Source organism: Halyomorpha halys, unplaced genomic scaffold (assembly GCF_000696795.3).
Source record: "Halyomorpha halys isolate HHAL.00 unplaced genomic scaffold, Hhal_1.1 Scaffold1448.1, whole genome shotgun sequence".
Classification (NCBI taxonomy): domain Eukaryota; kingdom Metazoa; phylum Arthropoda; class Insecta; order Hemiptera; family Pentatomidae; genus Halyomorpha; species Halyomorpha halys.
This window is the reverse complement of record NW_027114477.1, coordinates 37,920-51,852: the sequence shown is the minus strand read 5'-3', so window position 1 is coordinate 51,852 and position 13,933 is coordinate 37,920. Positions and strand designations below refer to the sequence as shown.

General features: G+C 29.7%; 1 long non-coding RNA gene across 1 annotated transcript in view; it reads left to right on the top strand.

Moving 5' to 3' along the window:
* LOC136796838 (uncharacterized) overlaps positions 1-13,933 on the top strand; it is a 184,255-nt gene that overhangs the window by 143,774 nt on the left and 26,548 nt on the right. Inside the window, exon 3 of the long non-coding RNA XR_010844601.1 lies at positions 13,813-13,894. This is a non-coding gene — a long non-coding RNA (uncharacterized lncRNA). The remainder of the gene's footprint in view (positions 1-13,812; positions 13,895-13,933) is intronic.

Sequence of the window (13,933 nt, the reverse complement as noted above, 5' to 3'; positions counted from 1 at the left end):
GAGAGCGAATTTGTTGATCGGGTGAATTAAAAAATTGTGAAATGGTGAAATTGGAAGAGCAGAAATGAGAAAGAAAAAAAGGAATTAATTTAAACATTTGTATTTGGGGTATAGACCGAAATTGATTGTAAAAGGAAACTGTAGGGGAAAAAAATTGTTTATTATATCTTATTATTATATCTCTTTATATCTTATTATACCATGTATAAGTAATTTATATATGTCTGATTAAGGATTGATAAGTATGCTGTGTGAGATAGCAACCTGATGTATTTAGGCAGCATAGATAAATGAAGTATTTCTCTCTCTCTTTTGTCATATTTTGCCCCCTGAATAACATAATTTTATTTTATTTTGCATTGCATTAAAGGTCATTGGAAGAGGGAGGGATTTTATTTTAATCAGTTACATGACCCCTCGACACAAGGCTTTTCATTAATATTTCATACTGATTGAAATTCTACTCAATACATTAACCAATGTGGTAAAATACTTGTGATACTAATTATATATTAATCAAAAAATCGTTAAATTTTAAAATATGGAAATATATATCTATACTACAGGCATTATACACTAATACTTACATGCTCTTATAAGTCTCCACAGATACAAAAATATGTAATTCTTTTTGCACTATTCATTTTCTTTTCCGGGGGGGGGACCTCACTACTTCTTATCTCTTTATTTAAAGTTCCTAATAACTATTCGGACGCCCTTCCATTATCTAGTCCAATTTATAAAGTATATTAAAAAAAAAGTTATATCGTATAAACCTTTATATTTACTTTTAAATTTGTATTATCCACAATTATATATTATAAATTGATAATAATTATTACATGAATTAGGAAAAGACAATTATTTTTACATTTTTATTTAATGCTTTAATTGCTCTATGTCCTCATTAAGGCCTTTTCACCTCTCCCTCTCCTACATACTGGACTGGGCTCTCTCATTTATTTGAAAGGTTGCTCCATATTCCACCCCTACTTATTATTATCTATTTAAAATTTTGGGTGGAATTAGGTTAAACATTTCGAATAAATAAATTAAAGTCCAAAGGGCAGGAGAGGGAGAGGTAGATGGAAGTCTATAAAGATAGTTAAACAAATGAATTAATTTATTATATATCGAGGGCTTACTTCAAATTAGTGCTTAGTACTTAGCCTCTAGCACAAAAATAAAATTAAAGGTTCAAGAGAGAACCTTTCATTTCATTGTTTGTAAAGTTAGTGTAAATTTACTTAGCATCACTGTAAAGTAACTATCAATATTAGTTGTAGGAATGAAACAATAATTAAGGTAACTATGTAAAAGAAGATTTTTTTTCTTAATTAATGTAATTATTGCTATCAATATATAATATGCATTTAAAAATAAATGTAAAGGTTAATAAGATATAACTTTTTCTAACATAATATTTTGTAGATGGGCTTAAATTATGGACTGGTATCTAAAAACTTGTTCGGAAGCTTGAATAAAGAGATAAGGAGCAGTGAGTTTTTTTCCTCTTTGAAAAAAAAAAGAAATAGTGCAAAAAACCTTAGATCCAGATACAATAATAAAGATTTTGTTTCTTTAGCCTAAAATCCTAATGCTATTGACTAATTCAGTTGTTTATTTCAAAAGTTTATTTATTTATACTACTTAAAGCGCAATTTTAATGTGCTTGTAATTTTTAAAAAGTAATTTTAAATTTTATGTGAAAAACAAACATTAATTTATGATATATGTATGTATAGTTGACCGTAATAATTTAAATATAAGAAGTTTATAACTATTCTAATGTCCGACGTTTGCGTCAGGGTTGCGGTCAAAAAAAGGATAAATAGATTATAACTATTTTAATGTCCGACGTTTCGCACCACTTTGCAGGGCTTCATCAAGGCTACAAAGATAAAAAAACTGAGTATATTACAACAATAAGATACAATAAGGTAATTTGAGCAAGGATAAATATTATGTAAAAATAAAGTGATAAGAAATAAAAGGAAGGAAGACATATAATTTTTTATAATCTATATAAAAAAACATTATTATCACTTTATTTTTACATAATATTTATCCTAGCTTAAATTACCTTATTGTTTTTTTTTTTTGTGTTTTATTTTTTTTTTTGTATCTTTTTAGCCCTGATGAAGCCCTGCAAAGTGGGGCGAAACGTCGGACATTAAAATAGTTATAATCTATTTGTTCTTTTTTTGACCGCAACCCTGACCATCTTATTATATTTAATTTATGATATTTTAAAAGATTAGCTGAAAAATATATTCGATAAATGCATTTTTTTAATTTTAGAAAGTCAAGAGAAATACTTTATTTATCTATGCTGCCTAAATACATCAGGTTGCTATCTCACACAGCATACTTATCAATCCGTAATCGGACATATATAAATTACACATACATGGCATACTCAGAAAATAAGAGATACAATAATAAGATATAATAAACAATTTTTTACCTCTACAGTTTCCTTATACAATCAATTTCGGCCTGTACAACACATAAAAATGTTTAAATTAATTCCTTTTTTTCTTTCTCATTTCTGCTCCTCCAATTTCATCATTTCATAATTTTTTAATTTACCCGATCAACAAATTCGCTCTCCGGAGTTCACCCTCCTAGATCCTCTTCAGTGACCCGCTAAACAAATTCTATATTAGACGGCAATGTGAGATCAGACCATCATTCTGAATTCAATTAATAAGTTCTCATACAAATTATTATTTATATGAATGCGTGGTTATATTTAAAAATCTTAGAAATATGAAAAGTTAATAAACTTAATGATCTTTTACTGGAAGAGTCTCTTGGAATTAAACTGAATTTGAATTTGAATTACACAATTCAGTTTTATGAAATGTTAATAATATATACTCTTATATACTTATATTTATTCAAAGGAATTATGTCTTATATAGCAACTCTTTGTATATATTATAAATATGGTATTTCTCTCTCCTTAATTAGTAAGTTCCTAGAAGGGAACTAGAGTTTGCAATGCTTGGTTATACTTACTGAGATTTAGCAGTTGGAGGATGAAGTATCCCCTATCTGGAAACAGAAGCCGTTCGGATGAGAGGAAGTTAGGAACAAAGCCATTTTGAAGCTAATTGAAGTGACGCAAAAGCAGGGGACTTTATGAAACGGAAACTTGATTAATACGTAATTTATACAGTGCTCGTCGGATCCTGCTTTGGTTTGATGGGACCAACTTCTGCCCCCATCGAACTTAAACCTATTACCTTCCATCCTCCCAAGTTACACGATGTAGCGGTATTAGATATACAACTCCCTCCCACTGTTCTCTGTCCCAAAATTAATAGAACTAGAGAAGATATTATACAAATCTTCTCAATACTCCATAGAGAAGTGAATCTATTGGTGCAGACAATAGGTGATACGAAATGTATTACTTGCTGCTGCATCTTCATTAAGATATTTGTTAGTATTAATTAGCAGAATGAACGTCTTAAATGTATAGTTTTCGAATTATTCACAAAACTGCTAGAAAATTAAAATGTTTTTGCTACCATGACATTATAGCTTTAAAAACATAGTTATACTTTAAAAGTTCAGCATTCCAAATCTATACCAAAAATAATCCAATTTAGATGATTTTTATTTATTGCCAATTTAATTACATCTGTAGTTTTTAGAGAAATAGAAGTATTGGATTTTTGGATTGAAAAAGTAGAACTTCAAATTTGAAAGGAAATCAAATTTATATAATATTGATTTTTGAAAATAATGAACTAAAATCAAGAGACATAATATGATAACCCAAGAAGAACTCCATGAATTTTAATGGTATTTTTTAAATATTCGAAAAGTATTGAAGAAGTTAATTCATTTTTTTCTGTTAAAACTTTTTAAATCATTTACTACATTTCGTATAAGATTCAAATTTATCATTCTACATCATAAAATCATTGTTTATTTTAAGCGCCCATAATTATTTTTTTTAAATTTATTTACTAACATTAATAACTCCATTTACATAAAATCATATTAAGTAAATTTGATGTAAGACCAAGATGGAGTGATACAGACACGTAGAGAAACTGACCATTGCAGTCTAATCATATTTATACACTAGAAGGTCTCAAGGCTATTTTCTTTTCAGGCACCTAGGAGAATAGTCAGGAATGGAAGAAGAAGCAAAGTTAGAAACTAGAAGGTTTTGATGGTTAGAGAGCTTATAATGGAAGGATTGATATCTGGTTCGATGAATTGCAATGGAGTTTTTTGAAGATTCAAAAAAGTGATGAAGAAGAAAATTAATTTTTTTTCTATATAAACTTTTTAAATCATTTACTGCGTTTCGTAAAAGCTGCTAATTTATCATTTTATTGGTTTCCTGCAAATACTTATTGGCTACTACTTTACAGTTACGTGCATCCCGAACTTCACATTTTCAAGTCCTGTTTCTTCCTCTTTCCTGTTATTGTACTGAGGATTATGCTATCGAACGTATCCATTATGCTTTTAAATAATTATTCTGATCAGGGAAATAATTATACGCCGAAGTAATACATTAAATTTTGTAGTAGAGTTAAACATTAAACAAAACTGACCAGCCACTAACTTCTTTTTTCTTCGGTTGACAGACCTTATAGATCTTTGGCCGCCCAAACCAGCCTTATTCACACTTGCCTATCTTGGGCTACTGCTTTCCAGATTTTTGCTTGCAGCTCTTTCGCATCTTTGCTGATTCAGCCTATCCGTTTGGCTTTTGGGCTCTTATGTGGACTCTTGCTTACTGTATTGGCGTTTATTGTTGTGTAGAGGTGTCCTGATGGATTGCTTCGGGCCACATGCCTAACCTATCTTAACCCTCTAGCTTTAATATCCAATAAAAGAAAGACATATTATTAATAATAACAAAATAATGGTAAGATAAAGAAAACTAATTCTTAAAGTCCACTATATACTCACAAAAAGAGAAATAAACATTTTGAGAAGCCAAATTAACAAAATATATAAAAATTCATTTTTGATAAATTAAATTTTATCATTTCTTATTGATTATAATAATGAGTGCATTTTGTATTGAATAGTTTAATTTTGCACTCTCTTTGTTTCAATTTAATAAAAAAAGAAGTTGGGGCCATAAATCATCGAACTGAGCAGTGATCTGTTTTTTTATACACCGTCCCGATATGTCCTAATATAAAAAAGCCAATTTCAGTAAAAATACATTATAAATAAATACACCCCCCCCCAAAAAAAAGAATCCAACGCCGCTACAAGTGCCCTGCCAGGAATAGTGACGGAACACATCCTGACGATGGACTCTATGTAACAGCCCCACCAGCTCAAATACAAACTATAGTAAATATATACCATATTTGTATATTGTATATAGTATAGTTAATAATGTAAACCGATACAACCCATGAAGAGAGGTTCTGTACATTGTAAGGAAGTATTATTTTCTTGAATATTGGTCATACAAAGAGGTGATTTTTTCAAAGTAACTCTCCCCGCCAGATTTTCCCCAATTAAAGGTACTCACTTTATAGAAGCTGAGTCACTTTATGAACCTGGGGAGTTTCCGAACTCACAGGGCTTACTCATGGCTACATTATCCAAACAAATAATTATGAATCACAGCTGGATTCGAACCTGGAGTCTTTGGAGTTAGTATATTAGATATTCTATTTACACTACGATTTGTTTCGTTTTTCATGGTGGCTACAACACTTAAACGAATACGAATGCATTCCTCATGAATATAGCAGCTAAAAGAAAGAAAAGTGATGATTATTAGTATAATTAAAGGGGTAAGTTGATGAAAGGGCTATATAACATTTTTGGAATCTTTACTTTGAATGAAGAGAGTAGGTGCTATCTAGCTAGTGTGAGGTACTTTAACCTCATGATCCAATTAGTAACTTAGATACCCTAATGTAGAACGAGCTAAGAACACTCCAAAACATAACAATACATAAGCTCCAACCAAAAAACAATTGAACCTTGTTTTCTTAAAATTTACTATTTATAACATAACCCTTTATCCACCTAACCTTTTAATTTATTCAATATACAACTGGAAGTTTCTAATGAGGAAGACTAAAATACCTTTTTATTATTATTATTGGCGCGACAGACCGTGAAGGTCCAACGCCTCACGTTTCATGTTGTGGCTAAAATCCTTTAACTACTAATAAATGCATCACCATTCCTATTGAGTCTTCTTACTAGTATCTTCCAATTACATTCTGCCAATTATGTTTTATATTCGAAGAAAATAGTTGACCGTATGAAGTAGATTGTAGGAAGATAGTCCGGGTGGTACAGTACAAAATAGTAGAAGGTTTAACAATAATTAGGTTTCTTCTTTGGTTAACAATAAATAGTTTTCTTCTAATATTTTGATACCTTTATTCACCGCCACCCTTCTTCATCTTCTTTATTTTTTACCTCTTATGGAGTTCGTCCTCTTTCATGTATTGAATATAAGTTTTTTAATGTTTGGCAAAATGTTTCGAATCTTGTTTAATAACTTTTTTTTTTCCAAATCTACCTAAAAGAGACCACCTCTGAAGCAGAGACCACCGAGACCCGTTGTTGCGAAGCTTTGTTGAGGCGAAGGGTATTGGAATCCCTATCTTAATTGAAATGTCCAATAGCTCTCAGATCCTTTGTACTTCACCAAGCGTATTCAAAGTTGCCCTAGCTTTGTCTCCTACACAATATTGTATGTATTGAAACTTTGATAAGTATGCAAAATACAATTAGTACAATAATTCTAGAGATAAATATACAAAATCCATTAACAGGCATAGGTTTTGGAAGGGCTTCGTCATACCAGTAACCTCAAAAAAATAATGAAGCTTCAACACAAGTCATTTGTTTGAATTTTCTGTATTAATTTTTTTATAAATGAATCTTTGTTTTCATCACGTATTAGATTACTTTTGTTCCCTATTTTTGGATGGTAAGAAATTGACTTAGCAGTGGTAGTTTTAAAATTGGACCTCTGATTAGCGACATCAACAGTCCTTGATTTGTTTTTAATTATATTTCTAATTCGGATCTAGAAACCTTTTTAAACCTCTATAGGGATAGGTTTTGGAAGAAAATGTTTGATAAGAGCTCACTGTCGCTATTGCAAATTTCCAAAATTTTGATCCAAATCCTTTATCACTGAACCATAAACCTCCCTGATATTATATCGAACTCTATAAAATGAATAGATTCCTTACTTTGATGTTTGCTACTTATCCTTTCAAAGATTGTTTTTCGTTGAATTTCTCAAAAATCCATTTTTTTTTTTTTTTTTAAGCGTCCTAAGCTTCATCTTTTTTTTTTTTTTGTACCCTCCATGAAAATACAAAAGAAGAAATAAGTCAAATGATGTTAGTTGATTCCTTTTTCTCCCCATGGGTACTTTAAGGGTTATTGCAGGTATACACTGTGTGAGCAGAAACGTCCTAAGCTTTAATTTATTTCCTTGTTTTATATCAGTCAGCCGTGATGATACTATCTACTATCTTCTGGACTGTGACAGATAATCAAGTCAACCATAGGTGCTCGGTAGCACCCCTAGGGCACACCCAGCCTCTATAAAGTGTTCACTCTTGAAAGAGAGAAGTGTTGAGTGTGATCAAGAACAAATTATCTCCTGGTACAACCGTTGTGCTAGAAAGAACATTTCCTTACTAAGTACTGGACCACTGGCCCTTCACGGATTACGCAACATTGATTTCAGGCTACCTGGTTTTTGATTTGGAGGGTGCAACCTTGAACTCCCCTCTAAGCTCTACAATTTTCAGAATTTTAATTTTATTTCCGTTGGGCCATGCCTATCTTTTTCTCTGCCTTAATTAATGGATTACCAATGGAATGGAGTATTATTTTTACAAATACAATTTTAAGATGAATTCATATTAGGCACATTTTTGATCTGAAACGTTCCGCAAAAACTATAAACATTCGTTTATGTTTTTTGACGATTTTTATGCAAACGGTATGGAAAATGGAACAAACTTGAGGAACAAAATCGTTAGAAAATTACATTTTCCGTAAGAATATGTCATCACAATCGATACATTTATTTATTGATGTGTCATAATCATGGCAGATCGTATGAAAATTTGAAATCTGAAACGATTCAAATGAAAACTGAAATGATCGATATCGATATCGGTAAACAATTGTTAGAGGTTTATGGTGATTCATGCCTTCAGGACGCGTTGGATCAAAAAATGCTGGTTGTGAATTTGTCATAATTATTTTCAATTAGAATCTATATATGTATATTGATTATACGTATACTATGAGATATATGTTAAATCCTATATATATATATTCAATTAATGGAAATTCCTGTTAGCTGAGCTGAACTTGACATAGTTGGAAAATTAATAATACCCTCAGAAGATGTCACTTTTATGAACATGGGAAAATTGAAAAATCAAAATTTTATGAAATTGTTGAAGTCGGGTGAGGATGAACATATATACTGAAAAAATCTATACATATTTATTTCTTTTTATAAATAAAATAGAAAAGAAAAAATGTTTAAGCGGGCATATTTTTCGTATATATTAATTAAAAATGATTTTTAAAATCTTTATATTATTACCTAATCATTTTTTTATGACGTTTTAGCCTTATGAAAAATATTTTAAACGGACTTTTTGTCACCTTAGTCATAATATAGTTAGTTATAAATGTATTATTTGCGTATAATTTAATGAAGTTCTTGATTTTTTTTTTTAATTTAGGTCAATTTTTTTCATGTTTGAGGCATTAGCACTTCTAAAATATATGAATTAATATATCATTAAAAAACCTACTTAAAAAGTTTGATTTGTAAAAAATAATTTTATTTTTAAATTAATATTTGACCTAAATTTAGTTACTACATTAAATTAATAAATATCGATATTTTATTACCATTGAAATTAAAGCGGTTAATTATTTCCTTGATATTTTTTAATGATTGCTTCTGACATTTTATAAAGAATAATTCTGATGATAAGACTTGGGTTTAATTAATTATGCCAACAGTTATTTGGAATTGATAGTAAAACTTATATATTATTTAAAATTTTAGCATACTAAATTAATAGTTGCTTTAAATATAATTAATGTGATGAATCGCCATTATTCAACTTCGCAGGAGCTGTCTGATTCCAATTTTACCCCGAACCACGATGAAGTGGACTTGAAAGCCCTTCCCGTATCCTTTCTAAATATAGTCCAACTCTCTCACTGTCTTTGTATTGCTGTAGGGGCCAGACCAAATGGGGGAATTTGCGTTTATTTTGGTATTAGGGTCTGCTGTTATATTGGGCAAGGGTGGTGAAGTAAACAACAAACAAGATGGGAGGGGGTGAAGTATTCCATCTCTCAAAGTTAATAAAATACTGTCTTCATTTATTGAGAGTATTGATTATATTAGTAAAGGATCATATTTTGACATTAGAATATTTTTTAACATAAGTTAATTATTTGGTATATAAAAAAAATTAATAAATACTCCCCCTACCTCATTTAATTTATAAACTGAAATCTAATTGGTCCAATATATTATTAGAGAACTTAATTTAGTATTACCTGTACTTAGAGGTTCAATAAAGCCTTTCCCTTTCCCTAGGTATTTGTTGGGAGAGATACATGTTGTTTGGAAATGTTAAAAAAAAACTTATAAGAGACTTGACGAAAATAAATAAATGAAAAAAAGAAACAATTAATTAATCATAAAATAAATAAATAGCTAAATCACTTCTCTTTACAAAAACACAAAAGAAATTTTGACTGAATATCTTTAGTTTAGAAACCAAAAGATCTGAATTATATTTGTGTACAAATAGACCTGGAATGTATAAAATGAATAATACCTTAATTATGAGTAAAATGATATAAAGGAATGGTTTCTCCATTGATTCATAACTATTTACAATAAAAAATTCTTATTATCCATTAAATTATCAAATAATTTATAATATGTGATATAAGCTCAAAAAAACGTATGCATGTGTTGCTATGTATACCTGTTGCTGGTTGGCATGGCAGAATGATGGCTGAAGGAAATTATCCAAATATATATATATGTATATTTAATAATTAAACTTGTGCCCTTCAGAACTATTACTATTATTGAATTCCTTTCCAAAGGCTTTTGTGTTTACCAGTTTAGCAATTATATATCTTAATACTTATCAAATATTGTTACTAGAAATTATATAAAATATTAAAAGGATGGTATTGGGTAATATAAGAGTATATAAACTTCACAAAGGAACAAATTATTTATTTATATGATTTATAAAATGATTAAATGATCCAGAGAAATATGGTCTGCAATAAAATATTAATTACACTATAACTTATTGACTAATATGTCTATGAATAGCTTCTGAGTTGGGTGGTGCATATCGTGACGTCTTAACCAAGAAGTTCCAGGTCTGATTATCCCTTCTTTGGACTTCCAAGTTCATCCTGCTCGGTCCACCTATCCCGTTCTTTTGTCTTCTGTGTTCTTGTGGAGCCCCTCTTTTCCCTAATTAGGGGCTTCACCTTTTAGAATTTTTATTCATCATTGGCTATTAGTTACTACGTCTACTAGGTAACTGTCTCTCCTATGCCCTGAGAGGGGGTGGAAACCCAATGCTCGTGTGATCTGTTCGGCATTTTACCTGTGTTATGGCGGGTAGGGGTTCAAAAGAAACCTTTACTAGCCCAACCGTGAAAAGAAAAGTCGAAGAAGATAGTAGAATTTCGTTATTTTTGTATTTTTAAATAAGTGAACATAATAAAAGGAACACAAAATATATAAAAATACAGAAACTAGAAAAAAAAACAAAAAAAAAACTTAAAATTATCACAAAATTACATGAAATGAACGAAAGAGAGAAGAAAAAAGGTCTTATATCACCGGTGATGGGGCCCTGGTTGTGGTTGTTGTCCTGAGTGGATGTTCTGGTGGAGGTAGATCGACGTACGTCCGGCCGCCTTGTCCTCTTGGAGGATGAACCGAAGTAGTCTGCCCGCCGTGGAAGATGAGTATCAGGACGTAAAACTGGTATTATTAATACTTCTGTAACCAAAACAAAACATGGTAATAAGCAATCCTTACAACCATAACAGATAAATTATTAAGCATATGTTGGCCGCAACAACCTGGATTAATCGTTTCTTACCCTTCAGCCTCTTGTATCCATTAACGCGCTGGGAAGGGTTTCCCCATGTTGACAGGTATCCTTCCCGGGACAGGTAGAGGCACAGCTGTGGCTAACTCACACAAAGATATTTGTCATACTGTTGTTATACATAGAAGTGTATTTGTATTTAAAATGCACATTAATTAATGACATTATAATTAACAATTCCTACCTCCGTCCGGCTGGGAATGAGGAGAGACTAGTCCATTTGCCTTTGCTCAAGATGGTTATGTGTTCTTTGAATAGGTGCCCCTGAAGCTGGTAGGACGAAGTTTAAAAGAAAATTATTGATGTGAGCGAGTCGTATCAAGACTGGCTAGAAACTTACAGCGCTAAGTACGCTGCAACAAGACATTACTAATGGTACCAATATACAATATAAAAAACTACTAGCCATCAGTTTCTTGTTGCAGTTTGTGATCACAACAGCCTGAGCTATATTATTTACAAATTAAAAAATATAATAATTTAGAATTGATACAATTATTAGTTATAACAATTATATTCAAGTTGTAATCAAATTATAATCGAATTAAGATTAAGTGTTTCAAAATTACAGAAATTTATAAAAATTACAACTTATTACTGTTGTTTCAACATTATTTCAAGCTGATATTATAGGGTCGTGGACTAAATTATATTAAGAGAGATTTTCAGATGAAAATAAACTCTAAAAAATGAAATAAACTCAATAAATTAAAGTACTAACTCAGTAAAAAATTAAGTTCTGATAAAGGTAGACTTTTAAGAAGTAGTTTATTAAAGAAATGGGAATTTTTATGACGAACTTTTGTTAATAATAAACAAAACCATTAGACAAGACCAGGTTTTATTATATTTAAAAAATTTTAAGTGATTATTACATAGTATAGTGCTAAAACATCGGTACCTATTTAATCTTATCATGAAATGTTGGAGTAAAAAATGTGGTTGAAAAAAACAGCTCAGGTTTGAGACCGGGTTATTGAGCAATTAAAGAGACCCTGATACTGGTAAATCTCAATTGGTGGTTCATCAAGACAAACTGCCTAGGCCAAGAACTGCTGATGGTGAAGCAATAATTTCAGTCGAGGGTAATTCCCTTAATAACAGACAGTCCTCCATTTTTTTATTTTATATTGTATGATATATTTTTCCCTTACTTAGTAATTGACAGCTAACTGGCAAAATGTTCCAGAATGTTCTTGATAATTAATGAAGATAAATGTATATATAAATTCTCAATTATGGTCAATACATTCAAGACATTTTTGAAGTGTTTTTATAATTTTTCTCTGTCGTAGGAAGATGGTTCGGGTAGCGATAAAAAAAAGTTACAAAAATGGAAGAAAAACTTTTTATTGTTAATAATGTTTCACCCCACTTTGCATGACTGAATCAAAAAAGTAGAAACAACCATCCCCTACAAAATGGGGAAAAATCTTGGTTACTAATAAATATTTTTTTATTATATTTTTGATCTTTATTTGACCACCAATCTTCTTACAATTAACACATATGGCTAACTAATAATCTTCATATTTTTTTAATTCTTCTTAGTATTTACAAAATATGTTAATTACCTGTTTTTATTGTCAATTTATTGTTCATTTTTTAAATATTTTATAACTTTTTTAATTTCTATCAAAAAGAGTTTTTATAGATTGTATTGTTACTTAATATATTTTAAATATCCAACATTTTGAAAAATAGTGAAAAATTAAACAAATCGTTAACTACCCCAAGTAATGAGAAAAAATATTTACAAAATAAAAAGTGAGTAAATGAGAATGGTAGTAGAATACTTTCCTCACTTTAAGGAGACTCATAAAAAATATTAAAATATTTACTTTGGCTTGACCATCTTCTTACAATCAACTCATACTGATGACAAATAATCTTGTTTACAATTATTGACAATTTTGTTTATTCTTCTTTGTATTTACAACATATGTTAATTATCCATAACTTATTGACAGTTTTTTTTTTTATATTTTATAATTTTTTTAATATCTATCAAAAGGAGTGTTTATAGATTGTATTTTTAGTTAATATATAGTAAGTATCTAACATTTTTAATACTGAAAAACTAAACTTATGATTAATTACCAAGAAATGAAAAATAAAATCTTCGAAATAAATACAAAAGTGAGTAAATGAGATTCGTTGTAGAATAGTTTTCTTACTTTAAGTAGACTTACAAAATATATTAAAATATCATTTCCTTAGACTTGACCGTCTTCTTAAAATCAACACATACGTCTAACAGATAATCTTTAATTTTTTTTATTCTACTTCGTATTTACATAATATGTTAATTATTTGTAATTTATTGACAGTTTATTTCTTTCATTTTTTTATTTCTATCAAAAAGAGTTTTTAAATTGTATTTTTAGTTAATATTTTTTTTAATGATTCCCCTTAAAGTAAGGAAACTTACTTTATAGAGGACTCATAAAAAATACTAAAATATCAGTTACTTAGTTTTGATTCGTTGTTGCTAATTTGTATAAATTGCTGGTTAACGTCGTAAACGGATGATATTTATTTGTTTAAATATTTTTCTCTCAGTGATTTTAAAGCTAGGTAAATTAAAATCTCTGATAAACATATACAATATATTTTAATAAATATGTATATTTTGTTATAGATGCCAATCAGATCGTGATGCAGGGTGACGGAAGCGCCGAGCAGTCCAGTTCTGTGGAACTAACTGAGATCCAGAGGTCTGAGTAAGTAAAAAATGTATCTATATTTTGTGTGTATATATA